Here is a 14,498-nt window from a genome sequence, read left to right as displayed (position 1 = left end):
ATTGGCTCATCAAACAAACAGTGGTCTATTGACAGATTTCACAGGGTGGATTATTGTGCTCCTTTCGGTAATCATTTTGATGGGACACAAATATTCTCACACTCAGCCCATCCTGAGAGATCCATTCACTTACTCCTCCTATATATATAGATGAAGACATTAGACTGTGCCTTGCACATAATAAGTGCTCTTTAAATATTTTGTTGCATTATTGTTATTGCTATCAGTTCTCCAATATTGTTCCTTCCCAGTCTGATCATCTGGCAGAATGTTAATTGCTATTGATCAGTGCCCCTGGCCAGGTCACTTTGTGGAGAGAGATAAACCAGATGCTTGCCTCTGAGTTTTGCCTCCTAGGAAGACTTCCCTTCCTTCCTTCCCATCAGACTCGCACCTCAGTGGGGCCGTAACACAACAGTTGTCAACTACCAGCTAGTTCCTGACTACCATGCAGCGCCATGTGCAAACCATGCTCCTGGGTTTTTTCTTCTTCAGTAAGCTTGTTATTGGGACCTTGCCACAAGGACCTATGTGTGAGCTGAGGGAGAGAAAGCAAGGTGGCAGGAGCAGGTGCTATGGGAGTGTGAGCCTCCATAACTCACTTGTGCTTTTAGGACCTGCTCCACACTGATTCTGGTTATACCACCACCCTTTGGTGATGGAGTGTTGTTACTGCCTGCCCAACTTTATGGCTTGGTGGATCACATGGCACCAAGGCCAGGATTGCCAGGCAGCTCAGGTAGCATAGTCATTTGGGGTCACATGGTTAGGCATTCGAAGTCTACCAGGGCCAGTAATTCAATTTTGTTAATTATCAGGTACCAGGGATTGTTTATCAAAAGGGGTAGTTATTGGGCAAAGGGCAAGGCTTTTCTCCAACACTGTAGAGGCTTGTGCTTTGATTCTCCAGTTGGGGCTCTCCAGGGGTTCAATGCAGCATCCCAATCTGTCACAGACACTCACTCAACTCACTGAGGCATGTACATGTATTCCACAAACATGCATCCGGACTGCAGGGTTTAAACCCAGTACTGAGTGCCAGGGTGTCCTGTTCTCAAGACAGAATCAGTGCAGAGAGGGGAACAATGACAGCACCGAGAGAAACCCACAGGGCTGTGGGAGCCCAGATGAACAAGGGATTCACTCTCCTTCTGTGTACAGGTCTGTTACTAGTCACAGATGGTGTGTGAGGAATATCTGCACAAATGCATGGACACAGGCACACAGTTATGTGCAGAAACATGGGCATTGTGTACACACATCCTAATGGTGGATTCTGAGTCAGTAGGCAGTGTGCTCCGGTGGAAGGAGCCTTGGCTGGGAGGTAGGTGATGGGGTTAAAGTGCTCCAGCTCCCTCACACACTCCCTGTGTGTGTGGGATGTGACCTTGTGCCTCTCTGGCCTTGGATCTCCTGCCTGTAAGATATGAACAGCATGAAGTCACCCAGCCTGGTGTCTGTGAGTGGAGATCAGAGAGTGGATGGGCAGCACCTGGAGCACTCCCTGGCACACAGTAGGTGAGAGCTGCTGTGATCAACGTGGGTGACAGTCCATGGGAAATCGCACAGTGCACTGTGCCCATGAGCATGAAGGTTGGGCCAGGCAGTGCGTGCACAAGCTCACATTTGTGTGGAGGGAGGCACACCATTTGCAGATGGCCACGTGTCCAAACTGGGTGCTGAGCTATGCAGGCAAGGCCATGGCCAGCCCCAACCCAGAGAGCCCTGGCTGCAGGTGGTGCCATGAGGTGGGGTTGACACCTCCGGTGGCCTCTGATTCTGCTCTAAGGAGTGAGAAAGGCAAAGAGTCAGAGGTCAGGGTCCACCCTGAGAGGAGTCCGGCAGTCTGAAGGCAACAGAAAGGGAGCCACGGGGATGTGGCTGCTGGTGAGGTGCCTTGCCTGTGACACCGCCACCTCTGCAGTGGGGGATGCTGAGGGGCAGGCAGAAAGGCCTGGCTTTCAGTCCTGGCTCCAGCTGTGTGTGACCTGGGGCTGCTCTCTGCTCCTGTCCTGGCTCAGCCTCCTCATCCATAAACTGGTGCCCAGGCAACAGTACTGCCCAGGCTACAGAGCTGCCACGAAGATTAAATGAGGCCACACAGGTGGAAGCAGATGGTGCTGTGACTGTACGCAAGTGTCCCATATAAGAGGGTACTCGCTCTGTCCTGCACCCAACTTCCCACTTGTCCCATCCCCAAGCAATTTCCTCCAGCAAGAACCTGTGCTAACAAGCCCAGGTATAGGGCTGAACCCTGGGGAGGATATGTCCCTTTATTGAGCCAGCACCCATAATGCTTGGCTGGGTAGAAGGAGCTCATGCCATAGAGTCAAGAGTTGGGCCAGTAGTGGGAGAGATGGAGCCCAGGGCCTGGTGACCTGCCTGCGGGCAGGAGAGGACAAGGGAAGGCTTCCTGGACCAGACTGTGGAGCAGGAGCATGGGGGTCTCTTTGCCTGCTGTCCCTGGGAGGAGAGGTCGCAGTCACTTTGGCGCAGCCTCTTAGGTTGTGTTCACTCTCACTGTGTCATCATACTTGGACGCAGTGGGGTATGACGTGGATGTTCCTAAGATAGTAAACTGTGACTCTTGCTGCGGTGTTACACTTGGGTCACTATGTACTGCATGCCCTCGTCACAGATCTTCATGTGGGCCAGCACAAGCAAGAGCAAGTGCAGCTTGGGGCTGAAGTTGGGGTCTCTCTTTGTTCCTCCCCATTTGCTCCTCTAGACCCTCTCTCCACCCATGTCCATCCCATTCTGTGCCCCAGGAGGCTGACTTTTGTTGATTGCATCATCTGGGCTCCCTTGTTCTGCCAACAACAGGCTTTGGCTCACGATGGGAGGGTTCACTGTGAGTTTGGGCTATGTATCCCCATGCTTCCCTATCTACTGGGTTGTGCTTTGGATGTGTCCAGGTTCCCAAGTTCCCTCCCCCAAGGTCATAAATCTGGCCATTTTCTTACAACTCTCCTTCTCCTCTCCTCTCCTCTCCTTCACCCCTCCATTCTTGGGGTGGAAATGACTTTCTGTTGATGAAATCCTTGGGGAGACACCCAACCCTTCAGAGTTTCCTTAACCCTGTTCACACCTCTGAAAATTATGTCTTACTAGTTTATCTTCACATTACTCATGGACCGTGCCATCTGTTTTTGGAGCAAACTGATTGACAAAGAGAGTGAATGTGAGTGTGAAAGGAGATGAGTGAGTAAAGAGAAGAGTGGGTGAATGTACAATAATATAAGTAACTGCATGAATGAATCAGTAAATAAGTGTGAATGAGGGATGACAGAATGAGTTGCTCTGTGAAACTTCCCCTATTTACTCCACTAAGTGTTGTGGAAGCCACACTGGCCATATCTGGCTCTCCTCTGGAATCACCAGCAGAATGGAAGGGCAGTGGGAGGACAGTATAAAGCGCAGGATGTCCTTGACGATATCTTCTCAAGCACCATGAGACTGGGAGATGTCCTGGCTGCCAGCCTTGCTCAGATTCCAACCAGAGGTATTTGAAGGCCAGACTGGCTACATCAGAATCACCATGTTAGAAATATAGATTCCTGGGCCCTCCCTCTGGACTCCACTTCGGTAGGTTGGGGAGTGGCCCAAGGATCTGTTTCTGGCCAGTTTGCAGGTGAACGTGATATCTGGCCAGGTGAGAGAACCACTGACCTGGCCGACCTACCTCCTTTGAGAAATGAGTGGACAAGCACAGAGAAATCACCCAAGTCACATGGCCACCCTCACAAGCTGTTGAGCTTAGAGTTCTGGCCTAATCTGACCCCGGTAACCCAGAGCGACAGTATGGTACACACGGAGGAGAGAGGGACACGCAGACATGGGTTCCAGTCCCAGCTTTGACCTTCCCCTGAGGTGGGGGTGCAGGCAAATCACTCAGATGCTCTGCCTCACTTTTCCCATCTGCACAATGAGGAGATGCCATCTGTGGCCTGGGACTGTGGTGACAACTTGAAAAAATTCCTCCCTGCAAATCACTGGTGCAGAGTAATGAAGATTTGATGATAACTGTGATTGTTAGAATTATCAAGCAATTCCTAAGAGCCAAGTATGGAGCCAAATGCTTTACATGAAGTTGCATTTAATCCCCACAAATGCTATCTAGGAAATAGGAGCTACTATTGTTCCTGTACCACAGATGGGGAGACTGAGGCTTAGCGAGTGTGAATAATTTTCCGGGGCCCCACAGGCAGCCTCAGTCCTTGGAGCGTGCACTCTTACACCCTAAGCTAAAAATGGCAGCTCCCTCCCCCTGCTCCTTAAAGGTTAAAACAGAGGGTAGAGCCAGTCCTGTGGGGATAAAAACAGAACAAAGACCTCTGAAAGGAAGGAAGTCAAGGGAATGTATGTAAGCAGGCTCCTCAGAGAGTATGGGGCCTCAGTTTGCCCTAAGCTTCCTGACAGCTGTAGCAGAAAGGGTGGGGTGGCAGAATTCCCAAGTTTCCATTTTCTGGGAGAAAAAAGGAGGCACAGAGACATGTTTAAATGGACATTTGTCTTGGACTGAAATTCCAGAGGAGTTGATCTGATGATGGCCAGCTCAGCAAACATCCGGGGCCAGAAATTCATCTGTGTTTTCATGAGGCACTAAAAGGCATTTTCACACACGTGGTTCTGAGAGTCAGAGGCACGGGGGGCGGGGGGGGGGGGGAGAAAACACATGAAATTCTATCCCAGAGGAGAACCTTGACAGACTGCAACTCCCCACAGCAGTAACAGGCACAGGAGGAAACCTAGACCCTGTCTGTGTGTCTGTCTCTCTCCACGACACACAACACACGGCCTCTCTGGCAGGAGACCCAGGCTGCTGGTCTACCCGGGGACATGAGCCTGGGCATCAGGATGGATGGCAAGGCAGCCAGGACAGAGTTGTACAGGAGGGCCAGACTGCCAGAGCCTGGGAGCTGAAGGGAGGGCTGGGTTTGCCAGGCTGGGTGGGCTTGCTGGCAGAGGCAGAGCAGGTGGTTTTGGTTTCAGGATTTGGAGAGGAAGGAGCGTGGCAGTGGGGCAGGTGAAAGGGCGTTGTAGGCAGGAGGAACAGCAGGTGATGCAGAGGTTACTTCTCAACCTCCTTAGACATTGCTTCTTTTGACGCCCTCTTGCTTGGCTTCTGCTAGTGAGCCCTGCATACCATCCCACCCCACCCCACCCCACCCATACAGGGGAGGCTGACTCGCCCCCATCGACCAGAATTGAGAGGGGAGAGACCTGTGTCCGAGTCACCTTCTGCCCGACACTGCAAGACCAGTCTGCCTTCTCCAGCTCGGGTATCATGGCCGACTTTGTGGTCCAGTACGATGTCGTCATGGAGGACATCATTGGTGATGTGCAGGTGAGGTGGCTGGGGGAATGCAAAGAGCGTGAGCTCTGGAGTCACACGGGTCTGGGCAACAATCTAGCCTCCACAAGCCGCTCATTTCGTTCTCCCTAAGGATCAGTGAGGACCAGTGCACACGAACTAGATGTGTGGTGACACATGACTTCACACGTGGGGAGGCACACGTGCTCCCCCAAAGGGTTGGGGACCTGGAACTGTAAAAATTGAATCAAGCTCCAAATGAATCCATTCCTAATTGAATCAAGCCATAGCCCACTCTTAACCAGTCCTTTTGGAAGGTGAACTATTGACCAGTAACAGGTTTCTCACGCTCATAGGCTCTCACACTTTCTGCAGCTCTGATACTCCCTCCGATCTTCTCTTGCACTTTCTTGCTTCCTCCATGTTTCAAAAACTTTTTTTTGCCTCATTTGAGCCATCTGCCTAAACAGGTACCTCTTAAAATCCGAGCTCCCACACTCATGATGAACAAGCAGAGGTCTCTTGCACTATTAAGGAGTAGGGCACTGATCCAAGACCCTTGGCCTTGGCTTTATGAGAACAATCGCACAGCAGCCTGAGATGTCTGGTGCAAGCCAGCCTTTCCCGCCATACTTCTCACTGCCTCCAGCACACAGTGACCCTCCGGCTGCCGTCCCCCATCATACCACACACCTTTCTCCCAAAACACCTGAACCTGCCGTTCATCTCTGAATGAACATTCTATCGGCTCATACTATCTGCCGTCCTGTGCACATCTTCTCCCTCCTTTCCCCACTGGTCAGTGTCCTCCTTGTCCTTAAAGACCTGGCTCAAATGCTACCTCCCTGATGACCACACCCCACCCACAATTCTTCTCTCTTCTAGGCGCTAGTAGAATGCTTTGGTTACACCTCTCCTTGTGCACTTATTTATTCATTAATTCACAAGTGGGCACATTTCCACCCAGCAGAGCTACTCGAACCCAGTCCTGTCCCCACTGACTCTGAGAACTCAGAAAAGACTTGGACACAGAAACTGTTCTCCCTCCAGAATGTCCTGGCCCTCAGGGGCCAGGCACATAGAGCCTCAACAGTCATAAAACGTCCAAAGTGTGTGTACAAATCTGTAATGGGTGATGTGTGGACATCACTGAGAAGGGTTTTAAGAAAGCCTTCCTAAAGGGGTCAGCCTTCAAATTAACATGGCAAAAATGAATAGAGTCTGCCTCCACCTGGGCAGATAGGTGGGTGGGAAATCCACGCAGAGAGAGGAGAAAGCATGTGCAGAGAGGCACAGGGGTTGGCGTATCCAAACTGCCGTGTAGGGGAAATAAAAGTAATTTGCCCTCTCAGAATAGGAGCTGAGGGTACCCCACCAGTAGGTGGCAGCAGGGGCCTTGACCTAGTGTTCTGTGGGGCATGTGTGAAGGTATGTATCTGCTTCTTTATTTTTTACCTTTTTCACTCTTGCCTGGAGTGGAAAAGCAGGTAGAATAGGTGGAATCACAGGCCTTAAAAATATGACCCATACTCCCACTCGCTGTGTGTCTTGACTCCTGCATCTCCTCACCAAGAACCCCTGAGGTAGGTGAGGAAAACACCTACCTTTCCTACTCAACTATGCCCATTCTTCAAAGGCCAGCACATTCACCCCTTTATTCAGTCAGTCAGGACTGCCTGGCAAGCTAATGTGTGTCACGCCCACTGCTGGCTGGTGTCAGAAACCTGCAGTGAGTCATACGCAGGTCCTATTCACTGTCCCCAGGAGAAACACAGAGAGACAATACTGACACAGGATGAGAAGTGCTCCTTCAGTGACAACACGAGTTATGACGGAAGCCATGGTGAGGGGAGAGGGTGGCCAAGGAAGGCACCTTGGAGGAAGTGGAGCGGGGCTGTGAGAGGGCAAAGGCATTGCAGCAAACCGAGGGCTGCATGACAAGGAGGGGAGGCTGGAAATATCCAGGGGCGTGTAGAAAAGTACAAGCAGGTCACAGTTCCCAAGGCACTGATTTCAGGTGCAAGAAATGGTAAGAGGTGAGACCGAAAGCTGCGAGTGCTGCAGGCTCATGACAAACAACGTGTGATTTGTCTTGAGGTGATGAGGGAGCCAAGAGGGGGAATGACGTTATGAGTTTGGGTTTAGAAAGGCCACATGGAGCAGGAGCTGCAAAGATGCACGCATGGAAGGGGCCACAACAGAAGCAGGGAAGCATGAGAGAAAGAAGTCCTGCATTTGGGCTGTGTAAGTTTGGGTTGGAGGGGAGGGGTGGGCCTGAGATATCCAGCAGGTCAAACCAGGAAGAGTGGGTGGCTGGCGGAATGTGGGAAGGAGGAGCACGGGATTCAGGAGTGACACTCAGGTTTGTATCTGGAGTGACCACCTGGATAACGGTGCCTTAGATGACAAAGGCACACAAGGGCAGGATGGGGAGTAGAAAATGAATTTATCACATGAGTGGGACCCATTGGAAGCAGCTTCAAACATCTAAGGGAACAGGTCCAGTGGTGAGTGTGTATGCAGTTGTTACATGGGAAGAGTGGAAAGCATTGGACTGGAGAAAGAGATATGAAGTCGCCAGTGGAGACTGGGCAGTTGAAGCCAAGAGAGCTAGCCAGAGGACCCGGGGAAGATGCCTAGAGCCAGAAGAGCAGATCTAGGAGGGCAGTTCTGGGAGGCCTGAGATTCCCATTCAAGGAGCTATTGATCTGAATCCGCAGGGTGTCCGGCCCCACCAAGTGCCCACAGCCTGCCCAGAGCTCTAAATTCCCACCACGCCCCTCCATTGTGCTACACAAACATAATCGTTCTCTTGCATGCCATGGTTCCAAACTATTGGGAAACACTGCTTAAGGGATGGGGGAGAAAATGCAGCCTAAGAAAGAGGCTGAAGTAGACAGACCAGAGAGCTGGTAGGAAAATAAGGAGAGTTCACCATCTCCCAAATCGCAGCGGCAAGGGTTCCTGAAGAAAGCAGAAGTAATAGTCAATTGTGAAATTCAGCAGGGTGGTGCAGTTTGATGAGAACTGAAAGAGACCCACTGAGTTTGGAAACCAACTAGTCATTGTCGCCTTTAGTGAAGAGCAGGTCATTGTGCGGCGGAGGTGGACTCAGCCCGTGGTGGGCAGAGGAGTGAAGTGGAGATTAGAAGAGCCTTGCAGGTGCCAACCTCATCGCCGTGGCATACTACGGGGGCGAGAGAAGCTGGCTTGAAGTTCGGGCAGGATTGGGATCAATGGGCTTTGTCTTAGTGGTTGGAAAAGACACACCATTTTTATATTCTAAAGAAGACCTTGTAAGGTTTGTGGGCTGGGTTGGAGGGCTGGGCCTGACTGGTGGAGACCTCCTGACTGGAGGCTAGGGGTACATGGCACCCTTTTGTGTTTCAGTAGAGAGAGGAGGTGTGGGTCTTGAGCAAGGGTGGGGTGGGAAGGCCAAGGAACCTTGGCCTGGTGGCCTTCATTTACTTCATGAGGAAGGCAAGGAGACATTTCTGAGAGTGGGAGGGCATGACAGCTGAGGTGAGTGTGAGAGGGTGGTGATCTGGGTCATGCCTCTTACCTACAGGATGTGAGGTGTGGGGCTACTGGTGAACTTGGGACCACGGAGAGGCAGATATGTTACTTTCCCAGAGGCTCCCACTCACCCAGGTAGGGGAGGAACAGAGGAGAAGGACTGCTGGCCTCTGCCTCTGGCCTGGGCAGTTGCAGGGTGGTCGACCCAGGCCTTTGGCAACTGCTGTAGAGTGCCAGGAGAAAGTAGACAGAGCCTTCACAGGCACTTGCGAATTCATTCAAAGGCTGGGGTGGAGGGAAGACCCAGATGTCCTCCCGAGTCTCCTGAGATCCCCTGTGAGAGGATGAGATAGTGTGGCCAGCCTGGTGATCAGAGAGTGCCTGAATGGCAGAGAGGACAAGAAGCTGTTTATTCCAGGGCAGAGCCAGCTTCAGTCTACTGGGCAGCTCAGACCCTCAGCAAGCCCATCCTTCTCTAGGCTGAGCTGACACTGGTCCTGCAGGCCCTCCCAGCTCCCCCCCCCTCCTTCCCTCAGCTGCCCCAGCCCCCAGGCTCAGCAGAGGGAACACTCAGTAGGAGGAGGGGGCAGCAGCCAATCACATCCCCCACAGCCTGAGGCATCTGCACCTGGTCTAACCAATCCCCTCTGAACAAACAGCTCACTCAGCCTCTGCTCCCTCCTCCCCTCCCTGGTCTGCCCAGCAACAGCAGAAAGGAGGTTTAAGGAGGAGAGGGAGGCCCTGCAAACTCCCAGCCCCTGGCAGCAATGGAGCTGGGCCCCAGGCTCACTCTATAGAGGGAGGTTAAAACAATAGTTACAGTTCCTGGAGCCCAGGCAAAATGTCCCTAGGGGCCCTCTGGACTGTGCAAGCCCAGCTCTCATGGACAGGAACTCACATATTACAGAGATCCTGCTCCTTGGAGCCTTGGGCCCCAAGCCAGTCTCCACAGCTCTGGGGCAGGTCCTAGACTGACAGTCTGAACAGAAGAGACACAGTTCTGGTGGAGGAGACGGACGTTGAAGAAACAATCGCACAAATGCCTATTTAACTAGAAACAGTGATAAGGCCTAGGAAGGAAAAGAGCTGTTTGTTGTGTAGGAGAATAAGAGGGGACCTGGTTTAGACCAGCTTTCACAGTTCTTGTGGTTTCACTTCTTTTGTCCAGATTTACGACGGCTATTTTATTCATTACTTTGCCCCCAGAGGCCTTCCACCTGTTGAGAAAAACGTGGTGTTCGTTATTGATGTGAGCGGCTCCATGTTTGGTACCAAGATGAAGCAGGTAATGAGAAACCCAGGACCTTCCCTACCTCTTCTTTTTGAATCTTAGCAAGCAGAGATTGCTGGGACATTGGTTTCTGGGGCCAGAGACCCTATCATCCCTTGCCCTTGGATCTTATTTGCCTGGGCTGAAGTTAGGGTCCTCAGAAAGTTATTGGACATTAAAATTCTGTAAAGTTAGGTTCTTCTGACCTCATAAAGCTGCAAATATCTAAGCCTAATTATCTTATGTTGGGAGTCATTTTTAAGCCTCTGACCCATAGTCTTGTTTTCTCCTTTGTACAGTGTACTGTTAAATCGATGTAGTAAATACTTAATTTCAGTTATTATATTTTTTAATTTTAGAAAACATTTTGAATGAACTAAAAGGCACATCTCTAGAAAGTTTCCTATCTGAGGAAGAAGCCTAAAATAACGAAAATAATATATTAAAGTGTTAGAAACATGTGGCTGAAAGACAAATGATGAAATATATTCTATTAGCTGAAAAATTATCAACTAAGGAAAACAACGAGAACTACATTTAAGTACACCTTTTATAAACTGTTGAAAAGAGTTTGAAAGAAAAAATATCAAGAGCATCATGACAGAGAAATATTATCATTTATAAATCAATAATACGTGTTATAAATGAACTTTGAAAAGAAACTATGGAAACTAGGGGCAATGAAATTACTTTTAAAAAATATGTTTATGCCCTGGCTGGTGTAGCTCCGTGGACTGAGCTTGGGCTGTGAACCAGGGGGTCGCCAGTTTGATTCCCAGTTGGGGCACATGCCTGGGTTGCAGGCCAGGTCTCCAGTGGGGGGCCACGTGAGAGGCAACCACACATTGATGTTTCTCTCCCTCTCTTTCTCCCTCCCTTCCCCTCTCTCTAAATAAATAAATAAAATCTTAAAAAAATATGTTTATATATGTTTTAGAGAGAGAGAAAGGGGAGAGAGAGAGAGCGAAGCATTGATTGGGTGCCTCTTATATACACCCCAAGTGGGGATGGAACCCACAACCTAGTATTTGTCCCAAACAAGAATTGAACCCCCAACCTATTGGTGTATGGGACCATGCTCCAACCAACTGAGACACACTGGCCAGGGCTGGAATGAGTTTCTTAAGTAGGTAAGAAATAAAATAACCCAAGGTATTGTGTTTTGTACCCAACAAAAATATGCTTCAAATACAATGATGTTTTTAGACAAGTACTGACAGAATTTAATTCCCGCAAACTACATAATATATCAAAGAATCTTCTGTAATGTAAAATAAAATGAACCAATTTGGATAAACAGAATCATAGGAAAGAGTGAAGATTTCTTGGAAAAGGTATACATATATGTAAATATAAAAGAACACTGATTATTGCAACACTTTTTATGGCATGTAGAAGCAAAAGATATTAAAGCAATAGTGTAAAGTGCATAAAGGAGGTAAATGGAATAATGGTTTTATGGTTCTTTCATTCTTTTGGAAGTGATTAAACTACTAAGTTAAGGTAGACTATAATAAGGCAAGAATGCATATTGTAATATATTGGGTAAAGAGAACAACAATAATACAACATTATATAACTAAAATTCTGATTAGCAAGATAAAGTGGAACAATACTATTCCAATTAACCAAAGTAAGACAGAGAAGAATTACTTAAAATAAACCATGTCTTTATTATATTAAATATAAATAGACCTCACTTCATGGAAAAGATGAAAAGTCATAGAACTGTGGCCCAGCAGTATCTAAGGAGCTAGATTACTAGCCCACCACAAAAAGTTATGTTAAAGAACAGAGAGCCCAGAAATAAACTCAAGTCTTTATGGTCAATTAATATTTGACAAAGGAGGCAGGAGCATAAAATGGAGCAAAACCAGCCTCTTCAACAGATGGTGTTGGGAGATCTGGACAGCTACGTGCAAAAAAATGAAACTCGATCACCAACTTACGCCATACACAAAAATAAACTCAAGATGGATAAAAGACTTAAATATAAGTCGTAACACCATAAAAGTCGTTGAGGAAAACATTGGCAGGAAAATCTCAGACATTCCACGCAGTAACATCCTCACAGACATGTCCCCTAAAGCAAGGGACATAAAGGAAAGAATAAACAAATGGGACCTCATCAAAATAAAAAGCTTCTGCATGGCTAAAGAAAACAGCATTAAAATGAAAAGAGAACCAACAGTATGGGAAAACATATTTGCTAATGATACCTCACACAAAGGCTTGATCTCCAAAATATATAAAGAACTCACACAACTGCACTCCAGGAAGACAAACAACCCAATTAAAAATGGGCAAAGGACTTGAACTTCTCCAAGGAAGACCTACAGAGGGCCCAGACACATATGAAAAGATGCTCATCATCACTAGCCATCAGAGAGATGCAAATTAAAACCACAATGAGTTACCATCTCACACCAGTCAGAGTGGCCAACATAAACAAATCCACAAACAAATGTTGGAGAGGATGCAGAGAAAAGGGAACCCTAGTGCACTGTTGGTAGCAATGCAGACTGGTGAGGCCACTGTGGAAAACAGTATGGAATTTCCTCAGAAAACTAAAAATGGAACTGCCCTTTGACCCAGCAATTCCGCTGCTGGGATTATACCCTAAGAACCCTGTAACACCAATCCAAAAGAACCTATGCACCTCAATGTTCATAGCAGCACAATTTACAATAGCCAAGTACTGGAAGCAACCTAAGTGCCCATCAGCAAACGAGTGGATCCAAAAACTATGGTATATTTACACAATGGAATTCTACGCAGCAGAGAGAAAGAAAGAGCTTATACCCTTGCAACAGCATGGATGGAACTGTAGAGCATTATGCTAAAGTGAAATAAGCCAGACAGTGAGGGACAAATACCATATGATCTCACCTTTAACTGGAACATAATAAATAGAAGAAAAAAGGAAACAAAATATAACCAGAGACATTGAAGTTAAGAACAATCTAGCAATGGGCAGGGGGGAGTGGGGAGGGGACAGTGAGGAGAGGGGATTACAGGAACTACTATAAAGGACACATGGACAAAATCAAGGGGGAGTGTGGAGGTGGGGGAGGGAGGGGGGTTCGGCTGAGGTGGGGTGGAGGGATGGGGAGAAAATGCAGACAACTGTAATTGAATAACAATACAAAATTAAAATTAAAAAAAAAAGTTTTGTTAAAAGTCCCTGCAGAAATACACAAATTCAGATTAAACAAGGAAAAGGTGGAAAGGATGGATCTGTAGTTCTTCCAAGTACTCTGTTTTCAGAGGAAGAAATTTCAATATACTGTATACAGCTCCATATTTCACATGAGAGCCCTGCATGCAATTTGTGAAGCAGTGAAAGCCTGTGGATGTATAGTAATAGCTAGAAAGTTAGCAACAAAAAAGAAGGCAGTTTCTATAAAAGGTATGAATAGTGGTGTGATGAAGAGAACTACCAGTCCTTGAGCAGCTAGCCTGACCTATGTGAGTGTTATGCAACAGGTAAAGTTTGCAGTATTTGCCTTTGCGGGCAGCAACCGTTTGTCCCTAGGGCGGGTACAACAGGATTCAGAGGTCTTGACAAAGTGCACCAATCAAACTACAGCAATTAGCATGTGGCTTGCAGGTGTATTATTTCTTATTTTGCTTAATGTATGATACCCATTTTATAAAGCAAGGGATGATTTAGCATCTTTGGCTCAACTTATGACAATTTGTGGATCCAGAGAAACTAGCCAGGCTGCTAAAACCTTTGGCAAATCAATATTGTGTAGCAAAGAAGTCTCAGTACCAATACTTGAGAAAAATTTGTGAGAAGCTCAGTGGTATAGATTCTAACACTCCCAAATTAACAAGTAATATACAAGAGCCTGCTTCTCATGACCCAACTTTTTCAGAGAAGTCTGACCATAAAGCTTCTCACCTCATACTAAAACACCTCAAGCACAGCCCTCTGGGAATCCATTATATAAAGGCAACAAAAAAGGCTGTGTGGGTTGTTCTGATGCACATACTACCAATCTAGAAGGCTGGGACAAGGTATCTGATGAAGTTTATGACCAGTTTGATAAAATTATAGATCTAAATCCAACTTCAAGACTAACAGCAAAGCTTTGGAGGTGAATCCCCTGTCTCTTTTACTTGCTGCAAGTAAATAAAACTATCTTGTGACAAAAAAATAATTTAATTATATGTTTTTGTAAAAATAGATAGACCTTAAACATAAGGACACAAAAAGGGTGAAACTATAAGGATAACTAGTGTGTTTATATTATTTTCAGACAAAATAGACTTTAAATATTACCAAAAGAAATATTACCAAATATAAAGCATATTTGATAATGATAAAGGGATACATTCAAGTGGAAACTATTTAGAAATTTGAATGCAGTCATTATACAGTTTTGGAATATA

The 14,498-nt window shown here is 47.4% G+C and overlaps 1 pseudogene; it reads left to right on the top strand.

Annotated features, from left to right (window-relative positions):
* The first annotated feature begins 1,426 nt into the window (after positions 1-1,426).
* On the top strand, positions 1,427-14,207 carry LOC112308186 (cell division cycle 7-related protein kinase-like; annotated as a pseudogene).
* Positions 14,208-14,498: the final 291 nt, after the last annotated feature.

The sequence above is a fragment of the Desmodus rotundus genome, chromosome X, assembly GCF_022682495.2.
Source record: "Desmodus rotundus isolate HL8 chromosome X, HLdesRot8A.1, whole genome shotgun sequence".
Lineage (NCBI taxonomy): Eukaryota > Metazoa > Chordata > Mammalia > Chiroptera > Phyllostomidae > Desmodus > Desmodus rotundus.
This window is presented reverse-complemented; position numbering and strand designations above follow the sequence as displayed.